Source organism: Pipistrellus kuhlii, unplaced genomic scaffold (assembly GCF_014108245.1).
Source record: "Pipistrellus kuhlii isolate mPipKuh1 unplaced genomic scaffold, mPipKuh1.p scaffold_m20_p_3, whole genome shotgun sequence".
Lineage (NCBI taxonomy): Eukaryota > Metazoa > Chordata > Mammalia > Chiroptera > Vespertilionidae > Pipistrellus > Pipistrellus kuhlii.
The window spans coordinates 171,108,709-171,118,127 of NW_023425529.1; the positions used below are offsets into that span (position 1 = coordinate 171,108,709).

The window sequence follows — 9,419 nt, forward strand, 5'->3', positions numbered from 1 at the left end:
AACTTGCTATGACTTTAAAAAATCTTTTTAATGTATATTTTATTGTTGGTAGTATTAAGATATCTCCCATTTCCCTCCCCTTTCCTCTCTCTCCCCAACCTCTCCCTCCTCCCCCAGGTCTTCATTATCCTATTGCCTGTGTCCATGGTCTATGCATATCTACACTAATAAAAGAGAAAAATGCTAATTGACTGTACCTTTGCTATAGCCACAGCCAATCAGAGTGAGTTTGCAAATTAACCCAACAAAGATGGCGGTTAATTTGCTGTATGCAAATTAATATCCTCCAGAACCAGGCTGCTCCTAGCCTGTAAGGCCTGTGTTTAGGCCCTGAGTGGCAGGGGTCCCAGAACACCCCCTGGCCACTTGGAGCCTATGAGTGCAGGCACGAAGCAGCTGGGGGTGGGATGGGAACATCTCCGACCGGCCTGCAGCTGCTTTCGAATGCTCCAGCACCACGCGGTGGTTTGGGTCCATGCCCCCAGCCTGGGGTCTCAGGCTGGCAGCAGTGCGTGGACCCATGCAGCCAACCCCTCAAAGCCCAGCCTGGGTTCTCAGTCACTGAGTCACACCAGCCAGGCAGATATGTAGGAATCTTAATTTTTTTTAAATGTATAATTTATTGATATTTTACAGAGAGGAAGGGAACATAATTTATTTATGTTTTACAGAGAGGAAGAGATAGAGAGCTAGAAACATCTATGAGAGAGAAATATTGATCAGCTGCCTTCTACACAGTCCCCATTTGATATGTGCCCTCAACTAAGGTACATGGCCTTGACTGCTATCGAACCTGGGACCCTTGAGTCTACAAGCTGTTGCTCCATCCATTGAGCCAAACCAGTTAGGGATGTCCAATATGTTAAAGAAAAAACCCTATCTAATAAAGAGGGAATATGCAGGGGAGGGCAGTTGGGGATGATCAGGCAGGCAGGAGAGCAGTTAGGGGCAATCAGGCAGGCATGCAAGCAGTTGGGAGCCAGCAGTCCAGGATTGTGAGAGGGATGTCTGACTGCCTATTTAGCCCCGGTATTTGGACATCCCCCAAGGGGTCCCAGATTGGAGAAGGTGCAGGTTAGGCTGAAGGACACACGCCCTGTGCACAAATTTTGTGTACAGGACACTCTAGTCTATATATATAAAAGCCTAAACGACTGGCCGACTGTCTGACTGGTAGCTATGATGCACACTGAGCACCAGGGACCAGATGCTCAACGCAGGAGTGGAAACCACATGAGACAGACTGATGTATCTCAGAGGGAAGGGAGGGGAAGGTTGGGATTGGAAGAGATAAACCAAAGATCTTATATGCATACTAGAGGACAAGTGCACGAATTCATACACTGGTCTCTTTGCCTGGCCTGCACCCTCTCACAATCTGGGACCCCTTGGGGGATGTTGGAGAGCCAGTTTTAGCCTGATCCCAGCAGGCCAGGCTGAGGGAACTCACCTCAGTAAGTATATAAGTTCTTTGGTTTATCTCTTCTCATACTCCCAACCCCACATCGAGGTATGTCAGACTGTTCCTTGCCTCTCTGCTTCAGGTCTTACTTTGTGGGTCAATTCATTTTGTTCATTAGAATTCCACAAATGAGTGAGATCATGTGACATTTGTCTTTCTCAGTTGCTATGACATTTTTTATTTTGAAAATTAATTGCATGTTTGTGAGATTCTTTTGTTTATAGCTCTCTTCACACCGTTTCAAATGATTTGGGGTCATTAAGAACCATTGGTGCTGTTCTACACATCTTATAAACATGTGAGCCTTCAACATAAATTAGTGTGCTCTTTAGCCGAAACCAGTCTTCACGATCAATGTTTAAAATGTTGCTGTTTCATATGCAAATGAATATAGTGGTTGCCTCATTCACCACAGGCATTTCAGGGCTGTAAATATTGTACTATCATTTTTCCATTTGGCCTGTAATCAGAAAAGTAGCTCTGCTGCAAGCAGTAATTATCTTACAGAGTGTTTCAAAATCCTATTATTAACCACATTTAGACCATCTGAACCTTGAAAGACTAGTTGGCATGCTGTCATGCTGTAATCACATCAGATGTTATTCTTATTAGGATGAAGGAGTGCAAGCACTTCTCTTTTTTAAAGTTTTTCTTTTCTGTTGTTAGTCCTCACCCAAGGATATTTTTTCAAGGATTTTTATTTATTTTAAAAAAATATTTCCTCCAGTATGCAACTTGCTTTTTTGTTTGTTTGTTTGTTTTTATCTTTTAAAAAAATATATTTTATTTATTTTTTGCAGAGAGGAAGAGAGAGGGATAGAGAGTTAGAAACATCGATGAGAGAGAATCATCCAGCAGCTGCCTCTTGCACACCCCCTATCGGGGATGTACCCTCAGCCAAGGTACATGCCCTTAACCGGAATTGAACCCAGGACCTTTCAGTCCGCAGGCTGATGCTCTATCCACTGGGCCAAACCAGTTTCGGCTCCATAGATTTTTAGACAGAGTGGAAGGGAGTGGGAGAGAACACAGAGAGAGAAATATCGATGTGAGAGGGACACATCGATTGAGAGCCTCCCGCATCTGCTCCAATCTGGGCCAGGGATTGAGCCTGCCACTGAGGTTCCAGCTCTTGACCAGAATCAACCCTTCTGTCCGCAGGCTGACACTCTAACCACTGAGCCAAACCAGCTAGGGCAAAGCACTTCTTTTTTACTTCCTCTCACTTTTGCTTTTCCTTACGAAACGGTTTTCAGCCTAAATCATTAATCATATGGTCTTTGGGAAATTGGAGAGGCATGGCTAAATGTTTAGCCACAAAATCTCTGGAATTTATTGCATTCTTCCATTTCTCTGTAAAGGAAATACTTTACAATTTAATCTTATTACACATAATCGCCCTCAGACACAATTTTACTGAAGTACATATACACACTCGCATATATGCTTTGTAAAGGGGTGTGGCCATTCTTGTCTTCCCATTCCTTTTGTTTGGCTTGGCCCTTCCATCTTCCTCCTCCTCCTCTTCTCTGCATCATCACCCAAGCTCATCTACACTGAGAATCTGGGGTAGCCCCTGGTGTTTTCTCCCGACTTAAGCACTCTCAGACCTACACATGTGTATGCATCTGCATATGCAGGCATTCATTGTTTCAAAGCCTTGTCTTATAGACAGGGGGCCACAGTCTCCCTTGCACCTGCTGTTCATCAGGGATCAGCCCTTGTGAAAACCCCTCCCAGTCCTCTCATTCCATTCCTCTTCTTCTTCTTCTTCTTCTTCTTCTTCTTCTTCTTCTTCTTCTTCTTCTTCTTCTTCTTCTTCTTCTTTAATAACAAATTAATTTTTTTAAATTTATTTTCCACAGAGAGGAAAGGAGAGGGACAGAGAGTTAGAAACATCGAAGAGAGAGAAACATCGACCAGCTGCCTTCTGCACACCCCTATTGGGAATGTGTCCGCAACCAATGTACATGCCCTTGACCAGAATCGAACCTGGGACCCTTGAGTCCGCAGACCGACGATCTATCCACTGAGCCAAACTGGTTTCGGCTTTTTTTTTTTTTTTTTTTTAAATATATTTTATTGATTTTTTTACAGAGAGGAAGGAAGAGGGATAGAGAGCTAGAAACATCAATGAGAGAGAAACATCAATCATCTGCCTCCTGCACACCTGCTACTGGAGATGTGCTTGCAACCAAGGTACATGCCCTTGACCGGAATTGAACCTGGGACCTTTCAGTCTGCAGGCTGATGCTCTGTCTACTGAGCCAAACCGGTTTCAGATTCACTTCTTTTAATAAATGGCTGGGGAATTTCCCAGTGTGGATGTGCCAAGGAAGAGACTTCACTTAGAATAGGTTCTTGACTTATGAACAGTGAACCTTCTTGTTTATCCCTGTGGACTTGAACCCATATCCTTAACTATGGTTATTCATATTTGATCAATTCTCAGGAGTACAGCTGCCACTAAATTAATTTATTCTTTTAAGAGATGTTGTCCTAGTGCTTTCCAAAAACCCAGAGGAACAGGAAGTCAAGGAGAGAAAGGATAAAATGCTTCCTCCTTGGATTTAAATTGTGTAGATTGAATGAGGGAACAGTGCAGGGTAAAGACCAGGTGTGTAGAGGGCCTCCTGGGAAGGCCAGGGGCAATTTTGTTTAATTATCGTCAGCTGAACTCAGGGTGTGGGCAGAGCCATGCCCTGGGAACATGCTTCCCCATTAAAGCTGGACATGTTAATCAGTTCTGACCTCATGGTAGCCCAGGTGTCTGTAAATCTAGGCCTATAAAAATAAACACACTGTGTGGCTCAGGTCGTGTCCTCTTGTTTCTCCAGCAGACAGAATGGCAGCCCACCCAGCTCCCAGCTTTAAATCTATCTCTGTGTCTTCTCTTTTATTTCTATTATTTCTCAATCCCTGGCTGCCTCCACTTAGAACTGGATCATTCATCTCTCTTTCCGTGTGGGAAGCGGAAAAGGGAGATCCTGCCATGTTTGGCCCCTGCCACATCAGGACCCCGCACAGCTGAGCTGACATTATTACCAGTTCTTCTCCCACAAACTGCGGCCTCCCCTACGTCACTCCTGGGCCTCTGTGGAGGGGGACTTTCATGGAGTCTGGGAAGAGATAGTTATTTTTCATAAAAAAAGTACTTAACCTTTGATAGGTTTATTATAGATATTTTTCTTTCTCTTTAAAAATATATTTTTATTTATTTCAGAGAGAAAGGGAGAGGAAGAGAGAGAGAGATACATCAATGGTGAGAGAGAATCATTGATCGGCTGCCTCCTGCACGCCTCACTCTGGGGATCAAGCCTGCAACCCGGACATGTGCCCTGACCTGGCAATCAAACTGTGACCTCCTGGTTCACGGGTCGATACTCAACCACTGAGCCACACCCGTCAGGCCTTGTTGGTATTTTTCAAAGAATTAAATCAATATTTTAAAAGTTTGTCAGTTTTAATACAAGAAAATATCTAAATATCTCACACAAAGCAAAGTTCTTTGAAGTCCTCAATACTTTCTTAAAATGGTTTTTAAATTGATATTTAATTCATATGCCATAGGACTCACCATTTTAAAGTACAAAATTCAGCAGGTTCAGCATATTTACAAGCTTAAGTAGCCATCACCACCAGTTAATTTCAGAACACTAAATGGAAAGTCCATACCTACCAGCTGACACTGCCAATTCTCCTTTGTCCCCATCCCCTGCCAACCGCTAATCTACTTCTGACTCTACTGATTTGTCTATTTTGGACATTTCATATAAATGGGATCTTTTGTGTCTGGCTTATTTCATTTACTCTAATGTCTTTAAAGTTTAGCCATATTATAACATACATTAGGACCTTATTCGTTTTTATGGATGAATAATAGTCCTTTGTACCTATATGGCCCATTTTGTTTATCCATTCATTAGTTGATAGACTTTTACGTGGTATCCACTGTGGGTTATTATGAATAATGCTGCTATGAACACTTGTGCCCAAGTTTTTGTATGAATATATGTTTTTAGTTCTCTTGGTTAAGTCCCTATGAATAGAATTGCTGGGTCATATGTTTAACTCTATGTTACTCTATTTTTAACTTTTTGAGAAACTTGTCAAAGTGTTTTCCACAGCAGCTGCTCCATTTTACATTTGAACCACCAATGTGCAAGCATTCCGATTTCTCCACATCCCTGCCAACATTTATTTTCAGTGTTCTTGATTCCAGCCATCCTTGTGAGTAGGATTCAGTAATTTTTAAGAGTATTATTCTGAGACTAAAATGTTTGAGTGTTGTTTTTCTAACAAATAGCTTTAAAAACATTTAAGAAAACATAAAAAAAAAAACACACAAAAAAACGAGCTCATAGATACAGAGGACAGATTGGTGGTTGCCAGAGGTAGGGGAGTTGAACAGGCAAAATGGGTAAAGATAATAAAAAGGTGCAAATGTCCAATTATAAAACAAATATGTCTTGGGCATATAATGTACAGCCTTGTGATTATAGTTAATAATATTGTGTTGTATATTTAAAAGTTGCTGAAAGTAGATATCAAAAGTTCTTATCACAGAAGAAGAAATTTGCAACTGTGTGCTGATGGGTATTAACTAGACATACTGTGGTGAACATTTTGCAATAAACACTTGTATTGCATCATTATGTTGTACACCTGAAACTAATATAATGCAAAAAGAATTAAACATAATAACCAACAATAACCCCATAACGTTGTGCAATACCAGGGTAATCAAGTTTGCATGGGACTGATCCAATTTTCACCTTTGTACCAGCACAATTATTCCTAGTGTCTCCTTTAACTCTCAACATGCCCTGTTTAGATGACAAATTATATAAATACCTTAGTTATGAATCTATGTTCAGATGTCCCCAATTGATGTAAATATTCTTTTTACAATTCATTTATTGAAAACAAGATCCAACATTGCATTTGATTGAGGGAGATGTCTTCAAAAGCTTTTAATCTGAGTCAGTTCTTCCTTCATTTCTTTCATGCCAGTTATTTATTGATGAAACTGGGTAATTTGTGGGATTTCCCACATCCTTACCTTGGCTGATTATACTTTCTTGATATCATTTAATTTGTTTCTTTGTCCTCCATATTTCTTCCCAATTTGGTAATTAGAACTAGATGTTTGATTAGATTTAGGTTCAAATTTGTGCAAGAATATCTCATAGATGGTGTGTACTTCCTATTGCATTGCATTAGGAGGCCCATGGTATCTGGTTGTCTCACTTTTTGTGAAGTTAAGATAAATGAGCGGGTTCAGGTTTTGTTATCTCAATACAGCCAGCATAAAGTTTCCATCAACATTCTACCCCATAATTTTAACTCTTACTGAAGACCTTGGTTTCCAACAATATTGATATTTATTTGCTATTTTATATACATATATGTAAAGTGTACATAATGTATAAAATACCATCTAAATAACAATACTAGCATTATTACTAACAAATGTTATATCTACATGTAGTTTGGTCTGTTTGCTATCCTTTTTTGTTCTTGGATTTTGTCACCATAAGAATATATAGGAAAACAATGAGTTTTAAAGTCAGCTTCTTATTGTTCTGTGCAGTTATAGGAGTAACTTCATGAATACAGGGTGGAAAAAGGCAAGTTTACAGTTGTGAGTCTGAAAAACACAGACTTTATTCTTATATTCTTATTTATTATTGTATTATTTTCCATACAAATAACTGTAAACCTTTGTTTGCCCCACCCTGTGCTTGGATTAATGGCTTTTTTCTTTTCTTTTTGAAAATGCTTTGTTAGTTTCTCTTTAAAAATGATGTAAAACATGCACATGATTCCAAAGTCAAACTATAAAACACAGTATATAAAGTCTAGCTTCCACTCCCATTTCTTTCACCTTGTTCTCTTAGGTGTAACCATTTTTACGAGTTTGTAATTTATACGTTCCTTGCTTCTTCTTTAAAATGTAAGCAAATGCACACATCTTTCTAAGGAGAAAAGCAACTTATACATGGTCTCAGCCTTGCTTTTTCACTTCATTTGTACTAGAGTCCCAGGGCTTTCCACAGAGGCGATCTTCACTCCTTTGTACAGCTGCACAGAACTGCATTGTATGGAGGTAGGCGGTCCGGTTCACCCAGTCCTCTGTGGATGGACATGTGGGGGTTAACAAGCATTTATTGCATTACTTAAATTGTGCCAGGCACCGAGGGTAAGGGCAGGGTCTCTGGCCTCAGGAAACTGTGAGTGTAGGGGGAGACCTCTGCAATACAAGTACTTTCCTCACAGGGAGTGAGATCTTGGCTCCACTGAGCACAAGGGATCCCTGGCACAGCGAAGACAGGCTCCCACACAGGACGGAGACAGTAACTGTCTGTGGACTGGCATCTTGCTGGCACACGGTCCTGAGTATGGGAGAGCCCCCGTGGAAGGAAACGATTTTTATCTCTGTTTGAAATTGCTTCGAAAATCATGAGTGCCACCAATTGGTCAGAAGAGGCACCGCCAAATGAAAGAGGCCGAGAAGGGCCCTAGCCACAAGAATCCTCCGAAAAAAAGATGTACCTTAATACAGAAGCTGTGGCTTAACGACAAGCGCTAACATCTGTAACTTAACCATGAACAGAGGGCTCTAAGCAGCTTGCCTATTTAACTCCTTTATTTCTCATAACAAGATTAAGTAGGGATTAAATAATAACTTAAAAAGAAAGAAAAGAAGGGGGACATTTGTGTTACTTTCAACAATAAAGAAAAAATGCTAAAAAAAAAAAATCAATGCCAAAAATAAATAAATAAATAAAATAAATAAAGAAGTAGTGACTGTTATTTACCCGCATTTTACAGTTAAAGAAATTAAGGCGCAGAGAGGTTAGCGAACTTTTGCCCAAGGCCATACAGTGAGAGAGGGAGGGAGCAAGGAAGGAAACATTGGATACTTGCAAGCAGGACCCTCTCCAAGGGTCCTGCAGATCTCTCCCTGGGGAGAAGAATTTACTCTTGACATCTCCCTCCCCGCTCTTCCTTCTCCCCCCCCCCCCCCCCCCCCCGCTCCCCACAGGACAATCCTTTGGGGGCTTTTTATGCACTTTTGGGGGCTCGGAGGCTGGAGGAATCCCAAAGCCAGGAGGCGACCTGCTGGGTGCACTGCCGAGGCTGAGCAGGCCTGCCCCTCTACCCCCAAGAGCCTGCTCTTCGACCCCTCCGGGTGTCCGACGCCCGTCTCCCTGCGCTCGTGCCCAGGCCTTGGCACCAATGACAAGCGGCTTCTAGCCCGTGTACCCCGGGCTCCTCCTATAAAAATACATGAAGTCCCGTACGAACTTGCAAAGTTGTTCAGGTCCTGGACAGGCTTTCTGCTCTCAGGGAACCCAGAGCAGGGGAGAGAAGCGCTGCGGACGCAGTGTGAGACCGGCTGGGACTGAAAGGGGCGCTCGGGGTTGTGACTCCCTTTCCCATTCAAAGCCGGTTTGAGCGCAGCAATAGGCGCTGCAGCTGGCCATCTCCCACCCAGCCCCGCAGCTCCATAGCCCCACGCACCCATCCGCGGCGAGGGCGCCCCCTCCTGGACCAGACCTTGCAACTGCAACCAGGAAGTTACGGCCCAACCTAAGGATTCCTTTGGGTGGCACTCGGACACGAAGCAAGGAGCAATGAGAAAAACTGTTGTTTTAGAGACAACGGTGCATTACAAGGATCCTTCAAGTTCACGTCAGACGGGTCATGTGCCAAAGCGTAACAAGGTTAATGGGCGGCACACCTCACACAGCCGCGTGAACACCCAATCATCACGCTTATGAACTCCGAAAGGATCGACCTATGCTTTTTTGTTAGGGATTCTCAGACACAGCCCACTGAGTTTTCAGAAAGGGTGACCTACCTAGTCCGCATGTATTCAGTGTAGACACAAAAGACCACGTATATTTTTAAAACATAGCCGATATCCCGTGATTTTTTTTTTCTTTTGTTT

At 42.3% G+C, this 9,419-nt stretch overlaps 1 non-coding gene across 1 annotated transcript; it reads right to left on the bottom strand.

Moving 5' to 3' along the window:
- Positions 1-9,159: 9,159 nt before the first annotated feature.
- On the bottom strand, positions 9,160-9,262 carry LOC118731109. Its single transcript, XR_004991802.1, has one exon. It is a non-coding gene; the product is annotated as a small nucleolar RNA U13 (small nucleolar RNA).
- Between the last annotated feature and the right edge of the window lie 157 nt (positions 9,263-9,419).